The sequence below is a fragment of the Talpa occidentalis genome, unplaced genomic scaffold (assembly GCF_014898055.3).
Source record: "Talpa occidentalis isolate TD23 unplaced genomic scaffold, MPIMG_talOcc4v2.1 talOcc4.6, whole genome shotgun sequence".
In the NCBI taxonomy this organism is placed as follows: Eukaryota; Metazoa; Chordata; class Mammalia; order Eulipotyphla; family Talpidae; genus Talpa; species Talpa occidentalis.
Window position 1 is genome coordinate 104,308,140 of NW_023604972.1, and position 21,594 is coordinate 104,329,733.

At 39.5% G+C, this 21,594-nt stretch overlaps 1 long non-coding RNA gene across 2 annotated transcripts in view; it reads right to left on the bottom strand.

The window, feature by feature from the left end:
• Positions 1 to 17,980, bottom strand: part of LOC119260187 (uncharacterized) — a 142,767-nt gene extending 124,787 nt beyond the window's left edge. Inside the window, exons 1-3 of one of the 2 annotated variants that reach the window (XR_008549400.1) lie at positions 17,319 to 17,980; positions 4,850 to 4,982; positions 3,794 to 3,895 (exon numbers count right to left, since the gene is read on the bottom strand). This is a non-coding gene — a long non-coding RNA (uncharacterized LOC119260187). Of the gene's footprint in view, positions 1 to 3,793; positions 3,896 to 4,849; positions 4,983 to 7,223; positions 7,610 to 17,318 lie in introns of those variants that run through there. The other variant, XR_008549401.1, reaches the window with a different exon arrangement.
• Positions 17,981 to 21,594: the final 3,614 nt, after the last annotated feature.

Sequence of the window (21,594 nt, forward strand, 5' to 3'; positions counted from 1 at the left end):
GAGAATTCACCAGAGCCAGAGCAGGGAACAGAACAGGCAGACCGATGAAATACACTGCTGAGGGGAGCAGTGGGCACGGCAGGAGAGGTCTGTCACGCCATGTGGGACCCTCACCAGTGGCCGGGCATCGAACCGGTCCTGCAGAGGCTGCAGGCAGCTTCGCAGTCCAGCACTCAACCGCTGCGCCAGCAGGGGAGGCCCTCTTTTCATTTTTTTTTAAGATTTATTTATTTATACATACAAGAGCTAGGGTACAGGCCAGAGATGCAGGGGGGTGAGAGGATTCACCAGAGACAGCGTGGGAAGCAGAACAGGCGGACCAACTGAAATACACTGCTGAGGGGAACAGCAGGCAAAAACAGGAGAGGTCTGCTTCACCATGTGGGTTTCTCCCTGGCCAGCCGTGGATTGAACTCGTGCTGCAGAGGCTGTGGATTGCTCCATAGTGCGGTGCTTAACCCCTTGCACCACCAGGGAGGCCCTCAATGTAATCTTTTTAAAAACTATCTTTTAATTGTCATTCTGATCATTTTGGCCATTATGAGCATTTTAATCATAGTTTTAAAAAATTAAACAAATAAATTTGGTTGTTCAAGATAACAAAATTCCAGACATACACCATACATGGACACTAAGTAGGTATTTTGATTATGGTAAGATCTCAGGAACATTCCACAATGAGTGTTCCCCAAAAGTGTAGCAGCACTCCACCAAGGAATTCACTTTATCACCATTATCACCCCACTGAGAGGATCATCTTTTCTTTCCTAGAGATATTAATCATTCATTCATTCAACAACTGCTTATTAAGCATCTACTGTGTTCCAGGTATTATGCTCAAATCTAGGCACACATAAATGAATTAGGCACATAGCCTCTGTACTTGAATTAGGCACACAAAAATGAATTGGCACATAGCCTCTGTACTAAGAAATCTATAGTCTAGTTAGAGAGAGACATTCAAACAAATAAGTGCAATAAAATTTATGCTCTGGAATAGACCTATGTACTAGGAAGGATCAAAGAAAGTAAAGTTCAATGACAGTGGTTAGTATTCTGGAAAGGCTTTAAAGAGATAACAAAGCTGAGTGAATGAAAAGTTGGTACTTACCAAGGAGCAAAGTGGAAAGATCATAATGATAAGAAGGAAAATATTAGTGAAGACAAAAGTGCCAAATAACTAATTATGATAAGATATCTAGAAGCTATTCAGTTTAACTGAGGTCAACATATAAAGAGTATGTGATGTTAGGCGATAAGGGAGATAACTGCCAGATGTGCCTAAAGCAGTATGCAATGGCCCAATAATAAAAGGCCGTGTATGTACACTAAAAAGAACATAATCTAGTATCTTACAGAAACCACTGAAGGATTTTAAATATGAAAAGCAAGGACAGGATTTCGACAACATCGAAATAATTTATGCATTTGGCTTTCCTTGACAATGGTCAAACTAACCTTCTGCATTTCATTATGTATCTGTTAGAAACTAATATTACCATTTGCCTACCTATTTATATTTCAATGTACATTATCTTCCAGAAAAAGTTCTCAGCCTCTGGCAAATGGGTTAATTAAACAGCAATTCCACTACCTGAAGAGCGGACCAGATACTAAAGACACACCATATTTTCCAAGGAAGAATCATCAAGATTCTAATTAAGAAATTCTTACATATAATATATCCATATGTGTACATACACAATGTTAAATATACACTGGTAAACTCTCAAAATTTATGTTCACGGAAAATTAGAAAATCATGTTTTAAGTCAGACATTTTGGTGTGTCTCAATTGGTAGGATGAAGTCATTTTGAACTAGTCAGACTACGCTTCAGAAGTGCATCTGCTTAGATGCCAGTTGCAGGCATAAGAGCTTCATACAGCTCAATCAACATTTATAAGAAGAGATATAAGCAAAATCTCTGAGGTCAGGTAGAGAATCCTGTGTTAGCCATTGACCTTATGCAAATTATTAAACTCTTGATTCTTAGTTTCCTTATTTATAAACCTACTATAATTATTCCTACTCCATACAATGTGAAAATATAATGAAATCTATAGAAAGCACTTAGCATAGACCTGAGCAAATATTATTTAGTGAGTAGTATTTATTATGATAACTATAGTAAATTATTCTAACTATGATAAATTTGACTAAACTCACATTTATATACCAAATAATTTTCTTTGAAGTGCTTTATAATACTAATGAAATTTCCAAAGTCTAATCCAACTGAAAATATTTGAGGTTAGCTTAAAGTGAAAAAATAGTAATGAAAAACATTGAGATAAATCATCTAAAAATAATGTCTCAAAAGAATAAGATTTGAAAAATACATCAAGTTAGACTTAATAATTACTTCAGAGTATGGGAAGGGAGAGTCTAATCTTACTATAGAACTATTGAGAGCCTTTTTGTGGCAAAAAAAAAAAAAAAACTGTACAATCAAACCTTTTCTCCAAATATAGTGCCATGTTACTCCTTTTTTTTTTTTAATGGCCTCTTTCAAAAACATTTAGTTCAAATAGTGAGGATGTTTATAATCATATAATGTCAAAGATATATCATGTAAGGATCTCCTCTCTAAAGTTAGGTCTTCCATGCAACCTATGAAGGTATCCACAGCCACCACAGCACAAGTTCGATCCCCCAGCCAAGGAGATACCCACATGGCACAGCAGACCTCTCCTGACTCACCCGATGCTCTCCTCAGCAGTGTATTTCAGTCACTCCACCTGTTCTGTTCCCCACTCTATCTCTGGTGAATCTTCTCACCCCCTCACAACTCTGGCCTGTACCCCAGTTCTTGTGTGCATAAATAAATAAATCTTAAAAATAAATAAAGTCTTCCATTTGACCTCACTGAGCGTTAGTTTTATCAGTTTTTGACATTTGGATTTGTTTAGACTCCAAAAGAAAAAAGATTTTAAAATAACAATAGCAAACAACAAAATGCACAACACTAGCATAGCAAGACTATGAAAGTAAATTTACCTTGACAACCTGACAATGGGAACAACTCAAGTGAAAACAACTAGAATAAAAAGGACCAAAGTAACAGCAGTAACTGTAGCAAGTTACTTACATATACTCACATATATTTATACATTATACACATGTACTTCGTGGTTAGATCAGATTGGGTCAAGTCACAAATGTAATTAGCACAATAAAATGAGGTTGTGATTACTAGATATACATTAAATGATATTGACCTGAACTATACATTGTTATGTAAATATATTACAAACTCTTCTACTATTACATATATGCAGTCACTCACTATATCTCTGGGATAGCAAGCCTATAGCAAGTATAAACAATGCCTACCAGTTAAAAGAACAAATAAATAATCTATTTGAAAATGGAAGAAAATCTTTAGAATGACACTACAGTAATCCTGAAATGTCCTTACACCAGTAATGTATTTTAAAATAAATCTAAATAAGTATATGACATAGGTGTTTCTGTTCTAGTCAATATTCAGATAAAATTCATGAGTTATTAATTAGCTAGTACGCTATCTAGAAATAAGAATGGAGGTAAGAGAGAAGCTAATCAAACAACTTTTAGGTATATTCCTGAACACAAAATAATTAATTCCATTCTTTTCCACTGTTAGGTTGATTTCTGTGCAATTACTGAAATTCAAGTAATAGAGCATACTAGTACAACATCCCAATAATGTTTTACAAAACAAAGTTAAAGCCAAAATGTTATTTGATAACACTGAAAACACAAAGTAATATTAGCGTGAACTTTCTTGTATAAAGATGACACTGACTCACCATCAACAGCGATGAAATTCAAGTTGTTTTCCCGCATTGGGATGAACTCGTTGATCCAGTCAATTCTCTTGCCAAAACTCCCTGGTGAACAACAGCTTATATCTGCAAGATGAGCGTGCCAGTGGTCACCAAAAATACAGCAAAATAAAATGATCAAAATAGAAACGAAACTCGTGCCTTGTTCCCAAACCAGTCACAGTAATATGTAAACACTCTAGAATACTAACTTACAAAACTGCACATGTATTTGCTGATAAAGTCATTGTGTTCTATACATCATTAACATAAAAATACAAATGATAGCAGCTTGACCTTTATACCTAAGTAAAAATGTTCTCAGCAGTCTTAACTTAAACAAAGATTGTTTCTTCCACATAATATCAGAACTGCAGAGTGAAAATGTTCAAACTATGAATGCATGCCAACTCTGCAGCCCTCATCACCAGTAGCAATAATTAATGAAAGTATTGAATATTTTTGTTAATGTTAGCAATATTCTCAATAGCATTAATTGCAGTATCCCTAGTCTTTCATACTTCCAAGAAATCTGAAGAATATTTCTACTTACTTAGCTACTAGCTACTGTGTTCATGTGAAAAAGAGGTTTTGTAATTAAATATCTTACTGACTCTTGACATGGAATTTTCTCAGTTGCCAGTGAACTCTCCTTCAACTTGAATTGGAGTGCTGGTTAAACATTACTTGAAGACATAGCTTTTTAAGTATAAGTAAAATTAATGCTATGTGCTTCTTTATTAAAAGAATAAGAAAATAGATTAATACCTGTTAAATCAATAAGAAGCAATGAACAACTAGGCACACTTCAAAAAAAATCACAAACCTAAATGTCTGTGGTGAGCAAAGTACTCACTATTTTGGGGTTCTATGAACAGCAATAAAGTAACAAGGCATAGTACACAATTGCAAAGAAATCACAATAGCAATATTATTGAAGCATTGCACTCTTAATTCTACATAGTTGTTTGCAGTAACAGCTAATTCTCATCCAGACCCTCTGCTATAGCAGGAAGGATGAAGTGTAAAAGCACATCATACCAGAGCAAAGTTTGAAAGATGATCTCTGCACAGAGATAAGGTTGTAGGGCTCCTTTTGCAAATAGATATAAGGAAATGTCAACAGAAATGTTGAGATCATCTGATATAACCTCCGATGGTGATCCACTGCCACCTGTTAAACATACCAACTTTGTAAATTTTAACATTATACAAATGTTTCCAATCACAATATTGTTTTAATGGGTCACTTTCTTTAATAACTATTCATTCCTGACCATCGGCCCACACCAACTCACCAAAACTAGGAGTCCTCTAGGAGTCTGCAAATTCCTAAGTTTCCTGCTCGTTTTGGTTTCTTACTTCCATAATACCTAGCAGAGCACCTTACCAATTGTAAATGCTTAATATTTGATAAGTTGAAATGAGCTAATAAAATCACTCCCTCACATATCATCCCCCACCCCAATTATCACGATTCTAGCCAAAGGCATCATCCTGGTAGAACAGTATTAGATGAAAAGATAAGGTTATTTATTTAGTCAGCAGACACCTGTATTCCATGAGTTACCATGTTAAGTGCCATGGATATTAGTGTAAATAACACATTATCCCTACCCTTAAAGAACTTAATCTAGGGACCTCCCTGGTGGTGCAAGGGGTTAAGTTCCACACTGTGAAGTAATTCAGAGACTCTGCAGCACAAGTTCAATCCCCAGCCAGGCAGGGAGAAACCCACAAGGTGCAGCAGACCTCTCCTGACTCTCCTGCTGCTCCCCTCAGCAGTGTACTTTGGTCAATCTTCCTGTTCTGTCCCCCACTCTGCCTCTGGCGAATCCTCTCACCCCCTGCATCTCTGGTCTATGCCCCAGCTCTTGTATGCATAAATAAATAAATCTTAAAAAAAAAAGAACTTAATCGAGTAGGAAAGATAAAGATGGATATTAGTCTCTCTATACTCATAATCAATCCCATAACAAGTTTTGTAGAAAGTGCAACTGATAGTGGGTCTCCCTGCTATCAGTGCTATTACCTCCATGGCCTGAGTTCCATGCCCAGTTAGGGAGCTAAGCCACATATGGTGCAACAGACCTCTCCTGTCTCACATACCACTCCCCTTAGCAGTGTATTTCAGAAGATCAGCCTGTTCTGCTTCCCATTCTGTCTCTGGTGAATCCTCTCACCCCCTGCACCTCTGGCCTACACTCCAATTCTTCTACAAAATAAATAAATAAGGCCTCCCTGGTGGCACAGGGGTTAGTCTCAGTGCTATCAAGCTATCACCAGCCACTGTGGCATGAATTCAATTCCTGGCCAGCAAGCTAATGCACATGGCACAGCAGAATTCTCCTGTCTCACCCGCTGCTCCCCTCCGCAGTGTATTTTAATAGATCTGCCTGTTCTGCTCCCCACTCTGTCTCTGGAGAATCCTCTCACACCCCCGCTCCATACCTCTGGCCTACACCCCAGTTCTTATATGCATAAATAATTTTTTTTAATTCAGATATGACTCATTAATAGATATTATATATATTATTATATCAATGGTTGACAAACTGCAAACTTATGTATATAACCACTATTAAAGAGTGTTCAGATTTATTATCTCAGAAAAATTGCCTATTGTTATGGATTAAATTGTGTTCCACAAAAGATTTTGAAGTCCTAACACTCAGTACTTGTGACAGAGACTTTATTCAGAAGTAAGATCTTTACAGGTGTTCAAGTTAATATGATGAGGTCATGAAGATGGGCTCTAGCCCAATATGACTGGTGTCATATTTGGAAATAAGGGAAATTTGGATGCAGAGAAACATACACAAAAAGGACACCAGTAAAGATGGAGATAGAGATTGGAGTGATGTATCTGCAAGTTAAATCAAAATTGCCAGCAAACCACTGCAAGCTTGGAGACAGGCATGTCCTCACAGACCTGAGGAGGAAACAACCCTGTCAAAACCTAAATGTTGGACTTCTACCCTCCAGAACTGGGAGATAATTTTCCTGTTACTTAAGCTACCCAATTTTTAATACTTTGTTACAGCAGCCCTAGCAAAATAATATACCTACTAAGGGAAACCATGACTTTTTCCCCCTCAAAATGACTAAAAAAAATTCTGAGGATGATAAATCAGAAATAATAGTTTCTTGCTATTCATATTTGAATCTGGCAGCAAATATGCTATTTAATAGCTAAGTCAATCTAGCACCAAAAACCTCTAAGTATAGATATGACTCATCCTTCTTCCTATAGGATACCATTTATATATATAGCATCACATAACCAAGATTCAGAGAATGTTATTATCTAACAGATATTGAGACTGAGAATAACACAAAATTATATAGATTTTCCTTTGTTTTGCAACAAAGTTGCTCTATGCATGTTTATGAAGCTGTGAGAAAAGGACTTTACCTATAATAAAATCAAAAGGTAGCACAATGAGTTTCTTGATAAGGACAAATGAAGTCAGCATAGATCAGGAACAGGCTTCGGAGGACATGGGCTCAGTACAAATCCACTTCTGTTACTCATCAGCTATGTGACCTGGGCAAATAACTAAAGTGAGCCTCAAATTCTTCATCAGTAAAATGGGAATTTAACATTTTACATATTATAAATGGGTTAACTAATATATGAAATGTGTTTAGCGTATAATGATGATAATAAGGTTTTACAATTTATATAAAAAAAGTAAATTCAAAATGAAAGGATTTTTTTCTAAAAGAATTGAGGCTATGGGGTGAGAGGGAGAGCAAAGTAGGAAGGGGACTTTGGGGGAGGACTCAGTGTCAGCGGTGGATGTACTGCAGGAACATGTACCTGAAGGGTGCAATCCTGTATCTCTAAACCATCTACAGGGCTATAAGCCAATGTTACCACAAAAATAAAAATAAAAATAAGAACTAAAAGGGATTTTATATTTTTCTTATGTAAGACAGATCATTAGGTAAACTTACATAAGAACAAACTTCTTAATTATCCATACTATAGGGGGGCTCCTGGTGGCACAAGGGGTTAAGATACAATCTATGAAGCTATCTGCAGCCTCTGCAGCACAAGTTCGATCCCTGGCTGGCCAGGGAGCTACCCACATGGCAAAGCAGACCTCTCCTCACTCACCTGCTGCTCCCCTTAGCAGTGTACTTCGGTTGATCTGCCTGTTCTGTTCCCCACTCTCTGGTGAATCCTCTCACCCCCCATACCACTGGCCTGTACCCCAGTTCTTGTATACATAAATAAATAAGTCTTAAAAAAAGATCAAAGCAATATTTTTTAAAAAATTATCCATACTGTACATAAAAATATTGCATTTGGCTAGTTCCTTATATAATGCAGGACTTTCAGAATTTTTAACTATCTGTCAAAACTCAAAAAGCATTTAAAGTTGATATTAGAACTGAAATAAAAATCGGATCTTAGTGACTTTTGACTCTGTCACAGACATCAGTCAGTGTGCAGCGTTCAATGCTCTATTATATTACTCCCTTATTTGTCAGATTGCTAAGCTGTAATCAGTCTGAAAAAACTACCTTTACAATTTGGAATGATATCAGGTTAACTCTAATAGTATGGTAAAATACACTTTCACCACAACCAGGTCCTACTGATGTACAGAGGATTTGCCTGTTTTTAAATATACATCTTATAAAGTTAAAATACACGTCTCAAAAATGTAATTAAATGAAAAGGGAATTATTTTGGAATGCTTATACTTGTTTTGAGAAATTTGTGAATAATACAAACCCCAATCATTCACCAAAGTTCAAAAGGACCTTGTAATATCATGCAAACATCCTACACAAGATTCAAGCTATACTTTGATTGCTAATTGCAATACTTGTAAACTGAAATGTATTTCTATCTACATATAAATAATAGAAATTGCATAATAAAGTACAAAAAGACTGCAATTATTATTAAGAAAAATGTTATTTTGGCTGAACTTTTTATCTAAAACAGCAGTCTACATTGGTCAGATTTGTTTTGAAAAATGTATCAATAATCCACTTCTTGTAAGAAAGCCAAGTAATAATTATTTTCAGTATCTTTTAATAAACTGGCAAACTTTAAAAATGTGTGTAATGCATTAATTCCATAATGCCAGCATGAAAGTTAATGTAGGATTCAGACCAAAGGTATATACCTAAATAATTATGAAAACATATTTTGCCTTGATACTTAGTGTAGTTCCTAACTTTAACTCAAATAACCTTTATTAGTTGAGATTTTTTTAAAAATGAACCTCCTTGTTACCAACATAAAGACCACTTTTCAGAAAACATTGTCATGCTATATATTTTTATTTACAGAGAGATAACTTGATTGACATTCTTATTTAAATAAAATGGTAATTTTTTAAAAATGGTGTATTTTTTAAATTCCTAGATCTAATTTTCTAAAAACTCATTTAAACTTAACAAATACCATATATTATTTATTCAAGAAACTATATTAAGACTAATACAACATTTAAGCTATTGAAATTACAATTCTAAGAATTTTTCAAAAGGCAAAGAACAACGACGAAACACTAAATACATTCTTTTTTTAGTTTTGAGATGTGACATACATTACTGTATAAGTTAGAATTTGACTTACCTAAATATATTTTTACTTTTAATATCCTAATATAGTAATATTGATAAAATCACACAAATACATTATATCAATAAAATATAATCTGCTCAACTATTGGCAAACAACCATAGGAGTTATTATCACCCTATGGGCAGGGACTATGCTTTGATCTACCTCAATTGCCTTAGGTATGCCAAGATCTGGATAAACAGGTGTTAATTATCTATACCTTAGGAACAATAAGCATAACAGTAATAGTATTCTCCTAAGAATCAAATAATGGGAAAATCCTAAAGAACTGAATATTCCGAACAGGCCATAAACAAAATTTTACAAGCTGCAAATCTAACATTGGTAGAAGAAAATTATACCCCTTTTACCCACAAACTGAGGTCACATCTGGAAATTGTATATTTGTTTTGTCAATAAAAATAGGCAATCAGGGCCTCCCTGCTGGTGTAAGAGGTTAAGGTGCAACCTATGAAGCAATCCACAGCCACTGCAGCACGAGTTCGATCCCTGGTCAGGGAGATGCCCACATGGCACAGCAGACCTCTCCTGACTCACCCACTGCTCCCCTTAGCAGTGTATTTCGGTCAGTCTGCCTGTTCGGTTCCTCGCTCTTTCTCTGATGAATCAACTCACCCCCACATCTCTGTCCTGTACCCCAGCTCTTGTATGAATAAATAAATCTTTAAAAAAAATAAAAATAGGCAATCAATGCTAGTTCTGAAATATTTTCAACTTGTTCTAAAGTGAAGTCATTAAGAACTGAGTAGAAACAGTGAACATATTTAAACATCTATGATCCTGGTAGGAGACATGGGCAAAAAAAGTTATCTTTTCACTATACTTTGTTGTTTATGTAAACATCACACCAACCCTTCTATAGAGAGGTATTGCAACTAAGAGAATAAGGTAATATTGTAGGCGAATGATTGATTCCATGTTTACGCATGTCTCTCTGGGGTCTCTGGTTTTAGTATTGCTGGTTCAGTGGTTAAGATTCCACATTCTCTACCAACAATGCTCAGGTTCACATTATGGTCAGGGAGAAAATAGATTAGTCACAGGGTAATTTCCTATACCCATACCTTCTCTGTTGAGTTTCACCTATCTGCTAGAGCAACATGGAGAAATTTAACCATTGTACAAAAATCCCTATATTATATGTTACAGATTTTACCAGTGCTTTCAGCTAGTCAAGAATGCTCTTTTGAAATATTTACATACATACATACACATTTCTTTTTTATATATATATTTATTTATTTATTTATTTATTTATACAAGCACTGGGTACAGTCAGAAGCGCGGGAGGGTGAGAGAATTCACCAGAGCCAGAGCAGGGAGCAGAACAGGCAGAGGGACCAAAGTACACTGCTGAGGGGAGCAGCGGGCATCAGGAGAAGTCTGCACACCATGTGGGACCCTCGCCCGGCAGCCGGGGATTGAACCAGCGCTTCAGAGGCCGCGGGCAGCTTCACAACCCAGCGCTCAACCGCTGCACCACCAGGGAAGCCCCATACATACACATTTCTGTGTACATACATACACATACATTTCTGTCCCTTCAGACAGAAATGTTACAGCAATTAAATAAGTCCTATTTAGTGAGTATGAGCTAATAAAGGAGTGGCTAACTAAAGAGATACTAGTATTCAGTATCTGATTATATAGGGTTTTCTCCTCTCTGACCTGCTAGAACTGCTGAACACACAAGATAATTGATCTAAAATACTCAGAAATGGGCCTCCCTGGTGGTACAGGGGTTAAGTCTCAGCGCTATCAAGCCATCACCAGCCACTGTGGCGTGAGGAATGAATTAGAACCCTGGCCAGGAAGCTAAACCACATGGTGCAGTCCATTGCTCCCCTCAGCAGTGCATTTCAGTGAATCCGCCTGTTCTGTTCCCCACTCTGTCTCTGGTGAATCCTCTCACCCCCAGAACCTCTGGTCTAGACCCGAGTTCTCATATGCATGAATAAACAAAATAAAATACTCAGAGATAAATTATCTGACTTGCTTGTTAAAACACAGCTACCTTTAGAATATGCATAACTGACAAAATTACCATTAGTACTTTCATCTGTCCTAAAAAGAATGATCATGATCACTACTGTTATAAGTCTTCGAGTAAGCATCATTAGAAGGAAGCAAGTAATTTATTCAAACTTATTGGTCTTGAAGCAACAGATTCGAAAAAGAAAGTTTTGCAATGAGATTTATAATTCTACTTCTAGTTATACTGCTATTTTTTTATAGGAGAGGCATGGCATTGTGTGAATATTATGACTCAAGCTTACTCATCTCAACTAAGAATGAATTAAATTTGTTAGAGTAAAAAACTGAAAGAGAATGTACATGCATGTAATTCTAAGTTGCCATTTTTAGAATGGGGTTTTCTCCAAAGGGATTTTAAAAAAGTGTTTTCACATTATTCTACTTGTGCTACTTTCACTTTAGTGCTCTGGGAAGTCGGTGGCTAAATAGAAGCAAACTCATTTTCAAATAGAGTTGTTTATGATATGACCATACCATAAGCTATATAAAAAAAAGGAAAAAGTAATTTGTTAAAGTCCTGACTGCCAAAATATATTGAAATTTATATATATACATGTAAAAAGACACTCATGGTTGTACCCACGCCTATTGCCTGAGTTCAGTTACCAGGGAAGTCCAGAAAATTTAGATGGTAATCATAAGCTCTGTAGGACACACATTCTTCTCATTCTATAAGTAGCTACCAGGCTGATATGATTTCAATATTTTTCCCTGCAGAAAAGATATTCTATATACTTAAGTGGTAATCTCTCTCTCTCTCTCTCTCTCTCCCTTCACTCTCCCAACCCCACTTCAGTATAATCACAAACCATACAAGCTTGTGGACAGTCTTTAACCCACCAGCTTGTTGATACTCTTTAGTTACAAAACTGGCAGTCATTCAGCAAGCACCCAAAGATGAGGGGCAATGTGGACTGCAGAATGAATGCTAAAGTCAAAATGGAAAAACTGAAGTTTATTCCCAGTTCTGTAATTGACCATAACATCTCGGACCAGTTACTTAGCCTCCCTGAGCTGCCATCTTGTGTGTTTTATTTTGTTTCATATGGAAAATAGAAGGCAATTAAAAAACTTAAATAATAGCTGGAAAAACATCAGAGATATGATGACCTATCCCCAGCATCATATATGAAAAAGGTAAGGCAGAGAAGTATGCCCAAACACAGGTAATTAAACCAAAAAGGCTGTGAGAGCCTTTTACATCTTTTTACATCTCCAACATTTTAAAATTTATTTAAAGTTATCTATGTCAAATTTTTATACCATGTAAAAGGCAAAAAAGGATGATAATCATCAAATCTAGGATGATTCTTATCTCTTCAAGAAGCCATAGGGAACATAATCAGGAAGAACTTCAATTGTACTAGCAAAATTTTGTTTCTCAAATTGAGTTTGGAATACGTGCATGTTTATTTTTTAATGCCATTTTTTGGTTTTTCATCATTTTTTAAGTAGCCACTAAAACATCTTTAACCAAAAGTTGAATTAAATAAATAAAGGCCAATAGAAATAGTGTGTGGTTTCAAGCATTCTCCTGCTGAGCCTAAAAGGTAACTATCACTGTGTACCCCTAATATGAAAATGAAAGATTGAAACAGGCAGTATATACATATATGTATGTATGTATATAAATGTATAGATGTGTAAGTAGTTAACTATTTACAATCTCTCAGCTTAATAAATATTAAAAGAACATGAATGGCACAAAATACATAATGAATTGTATCACTGATAGCATGATTAACCCATTTAAGAACACTGAGAGAAATACATAATAATTTGTACTCTAAACATGCCTAAGAGAAATATATTCAAGAGTCACATCTGAGAGTCTAGTGTTTAAACATCAGCGTTCTTTGTTTGTTTGTTTTTACTGAGAAAAACAGGAAGTGCAATGATTTATCTAAAGGAAGCAAAGACCTTTTTAAATCGCTACACAGAAACTACCTGTAAAAACCAAGTGCCTCAGAAATCTCTGAAATTTTCCAGCAAGAAAGTATAGGTCAATCAGCAAAATATATTTACTGTATACCACCATAATAGCTATTTAATTGTTATCATTATGATGCAGATATATAATGGAAACAGATGTTCCTTTTTTCCTTTCAGCAAAGCACAGGAAAAGCATAAACTTGCTGATATTGCATGGACTACTACCATAGCACAATAGAGAGAAAAAAGACATTAGCACATGACAATATTAGTTTTTACTACACAACTAATTGCATAAAAAGTATAACTTGAGATCATTAAATCAATATAATTTTCAGCACTACAGAAGGGAAACAAATAGATTTGTATAACCAGCCTATTTCACATCTGCAGTTAAGAAAATACTTCTGAGAGACTAAGTACATGCAAAATGCTACTATTGCTGTCAGAACACAAGGAAAAGAGTGTTGTTCTGTTTTCTTGGCTCATGTAATATGAATTAGAATGCTGCCTCTACAAAGAAATTTTCTTAAACAGCACTAGTGTAAACTGGAAGAACCTTTCTGGAAAACAATTGCAATTTATATCAAGAACCTTAAAAAACAGTCTACATTCTCACTCCATGTAACCTCTTTTCTGAAAATATATTGTAAGGCAATAACCAGATAATTATTAACTGGATGATTAAAGATTTATTTTAAGTGCCGTTCATCATAACTTTGTCATAATGGAATATTAGAGATCTAACTCTCAAATAGCAGAGCAATGGTTAATTAAATTATATATGCTAAAATATATGATCAAAATAAATGACTTTAATAATGAATTTATATAGAAAAGTTGTCATACAATGTCAACTTAAAAAGGCAGGATACAAAGTGGTACCTACCGTTACAAATATGTGCGAGTATAAAAATTTATAGCAAACATATGTTTGGAGCGAAAAGGCTTAGAGAAAATACTCAAAATATCATTTCTAACTTTTGCAAATTCTCCATATGAGAATTACTTTTCTAGTCAGAAAAAGTTGTTTTTCTTTAAACAATGAAATAATTCTATTTCTACATTTGAGTACTCTCTTTCCTCATCCAAAGTTTCTAAAAATTCTTTGGGTTGAATACTACTGTAACTATTTATAGGTAAATTGACTTAAACTTATGTTGACAGGTTATTTGATCTTAAAATCTGGCATAGAAAGAAATGTATTTGTAAATCACATAAACACATTTTTTTTTCCTGAATTAAACAGGATCCTTGCAAATTTGAGAACACTTTCATGGGACAATGAGTATAAATGCTTAAGATTTATCAATATGATGTTTTAAGTCACCAAGTCAAAGAAATTTTTCAATTATAAATATTTCTAAAGCAAATAAAGTAGCCTATTCATTACTCTCTCACTATGCCAATAAAAAGTTTGCCATAGTTTTCGTAGGGCTCCTAGTTTCATGATTCTATTTTTATAAGAAAGAACTGATTTGTCTTAGGCTATTACTGTCTATTACTTCTAGAAGTCTTGAGGAAAGGTGGGAAGCAGCAAATTCTGGCAATCTGCCTAAAGAGAAATCAATGAAACAAATTAATCCTTCGCAGGCTGCAATGACACAGTAATCCATCATTCAGAGCTGCTTTTATATACCAAATCAGAGAGCAGAGGAAAGAGCCCTAGGGGACATCACAGACAACAACTTACACCAACACTGGGAAAATACTGAGGAATCAGTTTATTTAAAGAGGATAGATTTCAGTTGATTGCCTATTTCGTCAAATAAAGATTTTTTTCTTCCACAGTGTGGTGAACCGAGGGCCCAATGACTATATCTTCAGAATTCAGTACCATATATGCTGGCTCACATCAATAGGGGATGAATGTTTTTAAATAATTAGCATCCTTAATCAGTATGAACAAATAGCTAAAATAATATTACCTTTCCATTAAACTCCAAGTGTTTAACACATTCCATTTTCAGTAAGAACTAACTATAAATGGACCTACTATAGATTAGTAATCTATAACTTAACGGACCAACTCCTGGTAAACCACATTTGAGGTGCCTTTTCACACAGAAAACATAGCCATTTAAGATACATACTTAGGGGAATACTTCCTATGTACCATGTTAAGTTTAAATACTTGAAAATTAAAACTTTACCTCTTGCAGCATAAATTCCAACAAGCATATCAGGTCATATATAAATAAATACCATCATAAACAAATAAGTTGTTTTATGGTGATAATTAATTGGCTTTAAATAGTTGACAGTGATGACAGATAAATTTAAATGTGGTTTCTTTTTAAAATAAACTTATAATCAATGTATAGCAATACATTCACACTGGCAATGTTTATTTCTACATAATCAAAAACATAAGCATCTAAATAGACTTATGCACCTGAGCAAGGCTTACTAGAGTAATATATTCTGAGTGGAAGGATATTCCCTAGATGAAAACTAATGACAAGAACTATAAAGTCGCAGTGTACTAAAACTTAAAGGTATGCATCATTTTCCTGGTTAAATGTGAGAAGTTAGTGAAAGAAAAGGATTTTCAAGAAATAATCAAGCAAAACCTGTCACAATGATCTCTGAAATATTAAAACCTGAAATCTCTCATCATGGATCTAAAACAGGGGGGGAGAAAGGTGAAATAAATGCTAACTAGTCTATTTTTGAGTGGCATCTTCGATTCCGAGGTCTATAGCCATATGATTACAATTCCTGGCCATGCTGATGCATTTTTAATTCGATGCATGAATCTAGTATTTATTGATTTAATAAGGTTAAGGGTATTACATTGTTGCTGCTACTGATGAACTGTCAGCAACATAATCTAGTGAAATCTTACAGAAGAATATATATTTTCGGGGAGAGACAATAAGCTATGTAAATATAATCCCTTCACTACCCAGAACAGTGGCAAAAGCAAAGTGCCTTCTTTTCCAGACTGCTTTGAGCTACACACATTTTCTTTCACTGAAGATGAGGGCCACCAACTGATTGAGGTTACTGATAGGAGGCTGCAGGACAGGCTTGTGCACAGACCTCCAAATTTTGAGAAAGCAATGACTTATCTCGTCATATCCACCCGCTGGCCTCTCCTTACAGGTTTTGAGGCAGGAGCGTGCACACACACAGACATACATGCACACAACTGAAGACCTGAGTTCTTACCTTGTCACCTAAAAAGGGTTTTAAAAAACCCTTCAGCAATTTCTTCTCTCTGGACCTAGCATCATCCACAGCATCATTAGCATGCAGCAGACAGAAAAGAAAGGAGAAAATTCACTTTCTCAAAAGCAATTTTGCCAAAATACAACCAAAGGAGAGAAGCTTAAAGGCTATGTCAAAGTAAGGAGGTATAGGATGCAGAATCAGAAAGGGGGAGAAAAAGCTACCAAAGTTGCTGAAACAAACACTTGGGGACTATTAGAAAGCTTTTCGCACTGCTGTGCTACCCTGCTTGTGGGCTTATTTCCCCAACCTGGACACCTGGGAAGCATGCTGTGCTCCAGCTTTTCCCTGACTTTGAAGAAATGGATAATCTAAGGAGCGGTGCTGCTGCTGGGGTCAGTAAAACTATGCTAATTGGTGAACCTAATTGCTTCAAGCAGTCCGGCCTCTAAACAGGGAGAGCACAGTTGATGGAGTCAGTCTGTTCCTAATAAAATGAAGAAGCACTGAATTAAATTCCCAAGGAAGGCACTATAAAAGTTTCCACAGTGTAACCAAATGACTTCACCTATGCTATTACCCCTAAGATGACATCTTTGAAAGAAAGCAGACCCCAGTCGGGCTCCATATTCATAAATTGGCTGAGCTTAGGCCAGTGAATCTGGATTGATTTAAAAAGGCTTTTTCATCCTTCCAATCAAATGAAGTCACTGTTAATTAGGTGCTTTCTGTTAACAATGTCACTCTTCTCCACATTACCTGCTCACACTTGCAGTGCCTCTAGTGCAACATCTGGAGCACCAGTTCCCCTGCAATCAGTCCTCACAAGTTTGGCTGGAGGGTGGTGGTATTTCCGTTTCTCAATCCCTGTCTGAAGGAAGATACTATTCAGTGTACTGGTCGCGAGATACATCTCCTCTCTCTAATTTGAGAGTTTCTAAAACAATCTCTGGGGAAACTCTTGAGATATGGTTTCCCAATATCTTTTTAATGAATTACACCAGCCTTGCAGATGGATGTTTCCCCAAAACGCCAAAGGCCACAAAGTTATCTCCCACTGACTTCTCAGCTTAAAACCTAGCTCCTCTTTAAACTGGAAAATCGGGTTTGAAATTCCCCAATTGTGCCTCAGACCTGCTCCCTGCCCCTCTAGGACCCACACCTTAAGAAGACTAGCTCCCCATGGTGGGGCAAACTGGTTAGGCAGCCCCAGAGAGGCAAGAGCGCTCTAAGCAAAGAGGGGAGAGAAGCGTAATGGGGAAAACACGAAAAGGGGCTCTCCTTCGACGGTGGGTCTCTGAACCTTAAGAGGTTGGGTGGAGGCCGGCTCACACACCCTCTGGGCCCAATCCAAAGAAGTTTGCAGCGCCGACCCAGGGGATGTTGAACTGCCAGCTCGGACTGAGGGAGCCGGCCCGGGGTTCCGCAAGCGTGCGCCACCCCCCGGTGGGGCCCGGCTTCCTTCCCAAATCTCAGCCCGCACAGGCCCCGGACTCTGTCACACCCGTGTGGCTGCTTCCGCGTGGATGAGAGCGCGGCTCCAGCCCTCAGACAAGGGCCCTCAGCTCTCCTCACCAAGTCCCGACCCCTCAGCCTGGCGAGGCGCCCCACTGGAATCGAGCCCCGGGCCACCCACCCCGCGCGCTACACTGCGGGTGGCGATGAGGGCCTCGCTGCAGAGGCTGCTCCCGCCGCCGCCACGCTTAGGGCCCGAGTCCCCATACCTGGAGAAAAGGAGCGGGCGGGGCCCAAGGTCCCTAACAGGGTTCCTAGTTCTCTAAGTGCAGAATCCGTCCTCCAGGCTGCTGCCTTGTGAGGTGACCCCGGGGAATTAGAGCCCTGGGCTGCGGCGAGGATGACCTGGGCTTGGGGACGTGGCCCAGGTCGCCTCGGGGTCCGCAGAGGGCCGCGCAGATCGGAAAACTCGGGTGGACAAGGAGCTGACACGGGCACCTCAGGACCCCGGCAAGGCCTTCCCGAAAGCCTTGGGGATCTGCCGCCAGGTCGTGGACTTCATGATGCACAGGGAGCTCATGAACGGGAGTCGCCGACAGGGGATAGAACTGGACCTCAGGGGCCTGTCCCTGGCTCTGAGGCGCCCTAGGGCCAGACCACGGCCTCGGAGCCTTGACCGATGTCCTCCCTCGGGTAGGGGCTGCGGAGGGGTCGGGGGCTAGACGGCTGAGCAACAGTGGGTCTTGATTTCCTAGACTTCACAGAGGGCAGAACCATTCTAAATGAGGTTAGACAGCGTCGGCGAAAGGACAGAACCACCGCGGACAGGCGCACTCTGCCAGTTGGGACTCTTAATTGCATTTCTTCAAATCTTTGACCCCAAACCTTCGCCTTGTGACAACGGACGCCTCTGCAGGAAGGTTTGGGGAAATTAAGTTTCTTGGGACTCCCGCGTCCCTGTTATGTGGGCTCAGGGAAGAAGGCAGACAATGGCAGCAGCCGAAAGAAACACCTGCGATCTCTCAATACAATAAAATATGGACGGTGATTGGAGCAATTTCCCCTTCCGCTTCCAGAGGGAGCTCAAACCTGAAGCATCAAGGTTAACTCTTTCCAAAGTGTAAAACCTGCTGGGGACATTGTCGTCCGCTTATGGAGGAGGTCCCCCTTGTTTTCTCCTTTGCAAAGAGAAAAGGCGATTTTTTTTTCCCCCCCAACTTAGGGCTTGTGTGATCCTAAATTCGGAACTTGCACCGTGTAATACATTCCTTTGGCCCGCTGGAGAATAAACTAGAACTAAGCAAGGGGAAATCTGACAAGGGAAAGGGAAGGTGCTAAAGAAAGAGTAGAGGGAGGAAATCTGGGTCCGTAGGATGGTCCGGCTGCTCTAACCTGGCGGCGGGACCCAGGTCCATTGAGTGTAAATCCCAAGACACCCTTACCTAGGGCTCTGCGGAAACCCGACATAGATGCAGCCACGTGCTCAGGGCAACTGGGATCTGGCTCTGATTTCGGGGCGACTTACACACACACACACACACCCCACATGACATGTGCCTAGGACGAGCTCCCTCTGAGATTGTCCAGGCAGAGGAAGACGCGAATTCCCGCAGAGCAGGGCTGCTTGACCATTTCGCTCACGCGTCATGAAGGGTAGCTCTACTCTGCATAGAAGGGCAGAGGACAACGCTTGTTGTGTGGGGCACCAGCCCCGCACAGAGAAAAGGCTGTTAAAGTAGCAGAGACCACCGAGGGGCGGCGTCCTCGGTGGCTAGAGTCTCCTCTCTGCCCTCCGATCCGGTCACCAGCCATCCCGAGTTCGCCCGGGTCCCGGTTCCGCCCCGCTCTCCACAGACACGCAATAACCCCTCGCCAGCCCGAGCTGCGCGCGCTGGTGTCCCCTCTCCCCAGACACCCCAGTCCTGTGAGCTAGGGCTCAACCTGCATCGACGATAGAGATAGAAACAACACAAGCGCCTCTTTTCCTGCCTCCAGATCCCTGTTTTATCCTCCCACCGAGCAATGATTTGCTGGTGTTTGGGGTGGCTGTTCTTTTAAAAGTATATTAAAGGATCATTGGCGTCTCCCCGTCAAGTCATTACGCCTTTATCCCCATCAATTAACCACACCTCAGAGGGCTGCTATTAAGAGCTAAATTGAGCTGCAAAAATAGGTATCCCGTTTCAGGCAGATGTTGTCATCTCCCGCTGAGATAAGCGGCCGGCGGGCCCGACCCGCAGCTTCAGCAGCTGCCGAAGCCTCCTGGACTAGGCTAAAGGTTCGCGCTCGGGGCCACCAGACTGCAAGGGAAGTCCCCGCCCAACACTGCACTGGTGCTCCAAGGGCGGGGAGGATCCGGGAGGGCCTCAGCCCTCGGACCTCGAGTGCCATGCCTGTCAAGGAGAAATTGTCTTCAGAATTATGCCAGGGAAAAGGCCAAGGGCGAGCCGCGCGTTTTTGCGCGGAGACCTTGAGTGGGGAGTGTTCGCAAAGTCCCAGTTCGCGGTCAAAGACCCAGACCCGGGGTTGGGAGGGAGACAAAGCAGTTTGGCTGGCAGCCCTCTTCCGACGCACCCTACCTCCTCGTCTCACCATTCTAGCCTCCTTCTTGCCTAGCTAAGGCCCCCAGAGCCCCCAAGGACCCCTCGTGGAGGAAGGCGCGGTACTGGGGAGATGCTGAATTTGGAGCTAGGGACTCCGGGACAGAAACTGGGCTTTTAGGACAAAGGGTATGTACTTAAATCCGCCGTGGCCTTCAGCCCAAATCTATATTTCCACTCTTTCTCTCCCCCAATCACTTCCAAAGACTTGGAGCAGGTCTGTCGCGCGCGCAGCTGGGAGACCCCAGAGAACTGAGGAAAAGAGGGAGCAAGGGGACTTGGCCTCCACTGCACTTACAGGGCTTTCCTCCCAACAGTGGCCACAATAAATTTAGCCAAGGCTAAAGGAGATTAATTTCCCAGCATAATCCAATTAAAAGATTTCTAAAGTAATCTTTTGCGAAAATGAAAAAAAAAAAGTGCGCGGATAAAGAGGGGACTGGTTTTGATGACAGTGATTTATCGCCTCGGCACAGCAGGCGCTAGTCGCTCGCTCTTCTGCACGCGATTTGACCACAGCATCCCGTCAGTGCCTCCAGACCAACCCTTCGCCTTCCTGAAAGACAGCCATCCATCACGCCAACCTGGGCTGGAGAGAATGTGCTAGGGACTGGGGTTGCTCACAAGCACCATAGACTTTTTTAAGTGCTATTAGATTTATGGTCTCTTTTTCGACACCCATCCAGAGTAATTAGCACATATGTTCTAAATAGATGATAGTTTTGTGAGCAATAAAGCAATTACCCATCGTTGGAGCTGACAGTCCTCCAACTAAACTCCAACCAGCAGCTAATTGGAAAAGTCATTTCAGCTCCATTGTCTGCAATTAGTCCTGCTAAACTACTACACCCCAACTAGCTGGTTTGAGGTTAATTTATTCAGTGTTGTATTTGCACGAAGGAGCCATTGCCAGGAAGGGACTTGCCTTTTGCCCCTCCAGACTGCGCCCAGGGACTTTAGGAGCAGGTGGGAGCAAGAGG